Source organism: Ambystoma mexicanum, chromosome 2p, assembly GCF_040938575.1.
Source record: "Ambystoma mexicanum isolate Mex_15411 chromosome 2p, UKY_AmexF1_1, whole genome shotgun sequence".
NCBI classification, from domain to species: Eukaryota; Metazoa; Chordata; class Amphibia; order Caudata; family Ambystomatidae; genus Ambystoma; species Ambystoma mexicanum.
This window is the reverse complement of record NC_090923.1, coordinates 1414828698-1414834287: the sequence shown is the minus strand read 5'-3', so window position 1 is coordinate 1414834287 and position 5590 is coordinate 1414828698.

Sequence of the window (5590 nt, the reverse complement as noted above, 5' to 3'; positions counted from 1 at the left end):
ACCAGAGAGGATGGAAGGAGTGAATGTGAATTCTGATATCAAGGTGATCTTCCCAATCACGAAGAGTGTGCAAGAGAATGATAATGATTTGTTATTTATATAGCGGTTTCCCCAAAGCACCTTTCATTGAACATGTATGTACAATATACAAATACAAGTTTGCACAACCCCAAAGATGGTACTTATTTATCAACCTCGGAAGGATGAAAGGCTGAGTTTGCCTTGTCAGGATTTAAACCTGCATCCTGCAGATCACATACAGATCGCAACAGCGAGAGCTCATCCGCCTGAGCTATTTTACCAGCTTGTAATGGATAGGTGGGTAAAGCATGAGTCTAACATGTGTTGTGGCTCAGAGGGATGTACACCAAGATAGTACAATATATAGAGAGAGGTTATTTCAGCAATCGTGGTAATCAGGAGATATAAGTGTGTCAAACATGAATTGCCAGCCATTAAGGGAGACTGATCAGGGGACATAGATTGTGACACTGGGTATTCCTCGGATAACTATAGCAATTGATATGGACTTTTTGGTGGCCGTGTATGGATGGAATAATTGACAAGGTAATTGCTAACTGTGAGGAATGCAAGGAGAGTGACAAGAGTTTGGCCCAAGAGCCTATCCCACGACAGAACTAGCAGTTTCTGGAACACCCTCGGAGGAAGTGGCGCTAGTCATATTTATTCCTCTAAATCTGAGGGTAGCAGGAATCCCTATCTGGTTGGGGTATTGGACCTTTATTTCAAGTAGTGGTAGCTGTGTGTTTGCACAAAAGCGAAACAAAGGGTATTCTTAAATTTGAACAGTAGGTATTTTAGAAGGGAGGTTTGACAAAGTCCCCTGTCTGGTTCCCGGGACTTTTAGTGGCATGGTCATAGGGGTCGGGTACTTCCCAAAGCTAGGACATGGTGTGCCTGGAGGCAGTATGAGGAGGATACCCAGGTCACCAACACTTTGTCCCATCATATGTTAGAGGGCAGTAATATGGAACACACCCCCATAACCGACTAATTAAGGAGGGATGGCCGTGCGCTCACCAGTAAGATGGATGCAGACACTATCACTGGGTCCTCGTCGACGAGCAATGCATGCCTTCCCCTTATGCAGATGGAATAAAGGAGAAAGCAGGGTGGAAGCTGACATCGATGCTTGCACTAGTGAGACTCTGTCTCTGCTGCTCGGGCCTGACCCTCTCGTTTATGCACTGCCATGCCTTTCAACACAAGTTGGTGAACCAGTCTCTTAAAGCCTTGGTCTTCACTATGGGAGACACTCTTCCACAGATGACCAATACACCTGACACAGAGAGCCTAATCTGAAATAGACAAAACCAAACAAAGGGGACAAGAACAGGGAAGAACAAGCAAGGAGAACCGATGCCCTAGGAATAGAAAACTACAAATCCCAAGCTCCCCAACACACAACCTATACACCTGAAGTCGGGATACCGTCCCCCAAAGTGGTGCAAGAGGGGTATAAAGGGAAAACAGAGGCTTTCAGTGGATCTTGGGTGTTAGTGGTTCATTTGGGGTCAAATGGTGGAAGGAGAAGGAGCAGGCCCAGGATATGAACTTCCAGCAGAAGACTGGAGGAGATACTGCATTGGCTGGGAGAGACATGAGACCTAAAGCTGGGGAGGAGGGTCAGGGGACTGGACAAAGAAGCAAGTTGCAAGGAGTTGGAGAGTAGAGGCTAAAGAAGGTGAAGGTAGCTAGAAGGAGGTAAGAAGTAGAGAGCAGATTCAAGGGGCTAATGTGGGTTGGGAGTAAGGAGGAAAGTTACCACAGGGGTGACGACGACAGAGAGGACAGCAGATAGCTGCAGGTATTACTTGGATGGTGGAAAGTATCCACAGTGGTGATGAAGGTGAGAGTAGTAAGACTGATAGAGAGTTTATCGGTAAGGAGATAAGTAACAAATTGAAGAAGGAGACATGAAGAACATTGTATGGAAAGTAGAAGGAATCCACAGGTCCACAGGGATGAAGAAGGAGAGAGAGACAGGGGACGAGTGGAAGGGATTTATTACCAGAAAATAGGGTGACACAGAGAGATACCCAGAAGAGTGATGAAAGAGAATTGGAGACCACTGCATAGGAGGTAGGAGATAGCTACAGAGTAGGAGAAGAAAGCAGAGATAGCATGAACAGGGAATCCAGATCGACAAGAGATAGTGGAGAAAGGAGAAAGAGTTTGATGACACAGATGAAGACTTGATACAGGAATTAATCCAAGAGAGAGCAAGAGATCAGGAGATCAGGAGAGGCAGTGGCTATATAGCACCCAGGTAGAGAGGAACAGGAAGATCCTTCTCATAGACTCAGAAGACCGGAAAGAGCTACGGCCAAGTGGGGATATGAGAAAACAGGGGACCAGTTCGAATAAGCTATTGGCCTTAGCAGCTTGGTTACCATGAAGGAAAGCCATAGACATACACGTTTGACAGCTTCTCAACCACCTGACCCACATCCAGGACTGTGGGAGCTACTCTACGCCCTCATTACCATGTCCAGGATGATATGATGCCAACTGAGCAAAGAATGGATGCAGAGAGCCTCCCTGTGTCTTTCCAAAGAGAAAAGGCTTTCAAGACGGGAAAGACCAAGTCAGAAAGGTAAAAGGCAAAGAAGGGAAGAACGTCACCCAGAGACCAATATGAACTGGGGTCTCTAAGGAACCCCAGAAGGGGATCGAACCCGGGTGTTTGCAGTTCACCAATTACTTTACCAAGAGAATGTGTTACACCTGGGAAGGGAACCTTGGAAGAAACTCTAAACTGAAGAAATGTGATTCTGAACGTTTAGTCATCCCTGCATTTTAGTTAGCTTGCAATCCTGTCAGTCTTTCCCTACCTATTTCAAATCATATGTTAAGGTTCCACATTCTAGTGGAGATGGTTGCTGTAGCCAGGGCTGCGCAGGGGCACTCTAGGGCTGATTCTGCATGTAACCTAATGCAGCAGGATTTCATGTACCTCCCATGTGTCTTTTCATTGGTGCTTCGCTCATATTATGGTGCTAATGATCACCTTATCTGGCAGCGTAGGTATTAAGGCAACCTCAAGCAGATATACCTTGCTGTGAACCAATAGGCTTATGTAGTTCCCTGCACACGACAGATGTTTCTGCTAACAATAGGTCTCTTTAGATATGGAGAAATCAAGTCGCATCGAACAACATTCTGGAGGGACCCAGGATCTATTACAGCTGTTACACAAATCAAAAGATGGGACATTCTTTGGAGTGTTAATATGTAGACATGTTTGGGTGTTCATATGGTCCAGGTCAAAATAGGTTTCTTTTTTCTTCTTGCCTAACAGGGCTTGCTAATACTGCTAGCTTTAAGGGGGTCCTCCAGAAGAAGACATTGAAAATGTTATCCATAAAATGTAACTGTGTCCTTCTAGAGTTTCTCTGCTTTCCTTGGTTGTTTCTGATTCAATGCGTTTGGAAACAAACCATTCTGAGAGAGGAACATTCTCTGGGCACATCTTTCTCATTGCTCCTGACAAGTCATGTCAGCCTCTCATCCTAAAACAACTGCGAAACCGTGGGGATTCTACCCGGTAGACGATTTCAAGTTATGAGGGCCCATATTGTAATCCTCTCCCATGGCATTTTGTGTCACTGGGCCTCATTAGGACCCAGGCGGAGTGGGTTTCCGCCAGCGCTAATCGCGGCGGACCCGTCCGCCGTACTACGAGTTCCCTTAGCGCCATGGAGGTTTTCTCCGCCTGGTTTTACCAGGCGGAGAAAACCATGGCGCTACGGGACCTCGTTGTTAATTACGCCACCGTATTTTACGGTGGCGTAATTAACTCCTTCCCCACTCCCATTATACCCTATGGGGCAAGAATGGGAATGGGGAAGGGCAGAATGGGGATTGGGGATTTACCGCTCCGCCGAGGTCGGAATGGGGCGGTAAATCCGCCAACCCCCATGGCGCTATCGACGGCTTTCCGCCGTGCTTCGCGGTGCATTTAGCACCGCGAAATCCGCCTGGGTCCTAATGAGGCCCACTGTGTCACAGCATAGACAATACACTGGTTGGGGTTTCTCAGAGTTCTCATTCTCCTGTACTCTCCTTGCACTAAGTGTTTGTAATTTCCTCAGCGGGCAGGGCTCTGTTTGGTTTTAGGATAACAATGTTGACTTTGAGCGGCATCACAGGTTGGGCGGAGTGGCAAAAAGGCAGCAGTAACGCTATTACTGCCATATTATCGCTTCACCCAATCCCGAGTTTGGGCGGAAAGTGGGAGATTTACCGCCACCTTTTTGCTGGAGATAAATCTCTGCACTTTCTGCCCATTTGCAGTGCTTTTTACCACTGGTATACCGACATGGTTGTGATAGAGCCCTTCATCTGGAGTACTCTGGGTGAAAGAGATTGTTTCCTAGTCTATTCTTGCCCTTGCTATGCTTTTGCACTGGACTGGTGTAGGGTTCTGCCAGACTGGTGATGGACGTTGAGTTTTGCATCCTCTTCTCATGGCATCAGGTCTCTACGTCCCAGGGTTTCACTGATGGTTCTGAGAATGGACACTGCCAGTGAAACCTACGTCCCAGCCAATGTTGAGTTCTGTAGTGCCTCCCTTTGGGAGTTAGGCATCAGGTCTTCTCCTGGGGCTTCAGGTGGTGACGCTCCCAGGGAATTCTCATTGGGCTCATATTCTCGCGTGTTCTCTTGAACTGCTGCTTGCAAGCGCTCTGGCTGATCAACGTCACAGTCACGGCAGACTGTGCCCTGGAAATAAAAACTGTTCAATGAATGAGATACTGGGACAACCTCCAGGCTTGTTGGAGGCTCATCAGTCTCTTGGTCTTCTCTTCTTGTTGTCAATCTCCAGGCTTTTTTAGACTGGGGAATCAGTACCACTGCTTTCAGAGTTTATGGACTCAGTTTGATCTTCTGTGAATCACATGCACTCACAGTGGAAGCAAGCAATGTCATCTCCTGGACTTGCCTGGAGGGGCTGATCTGAAATATTTAGCAGTAGCAGCATCGGATTCCCTGGGTGTTCAATGGGACCAGTAGGCACAGGCCATCTTGGTTGTGGGTCTCAGCGCAGGTGGTGATGGTGGGGGCAGGACCCTGCAGCCTCCTGATGAAATGTCCAAGTGTAGGTCTGCCTCCAGCAGAATGCTTTTCTCTCCTGTGACTCAATGCATTGTGTATTTATTGTTTTATGGTTCATTTATGAACCTTTCACAAAACATACATAAGAAAAGGAAAAAAGGAAAGAAAAAACAGTTAAAACATTTACAGAAAATATTCCATGTGCATGTCCATAAGCATCATTAATTCATTAAATTCCGTAATGTTCACATACAATCATCCTTACAAAAATATTTACTAAGACAATTAACAATGCTCCAAGAGACCAAAAGTGCTGTGTGCAAACTTTGTCACTGCAATTGTCAACCAAGTGTTCTCACCTCCTAAAATGCGAGGCCATGAATTAACATAAGTCTGGATCGACAAATTGTTAATAAAACGGGAAAGAAGCATATCTGTTTTTGAATGCAGGGCTGGACATGTCGTTATTATACGTTCTAGAGTTTCTACTTGTTCTGTATCTCCACAAAAT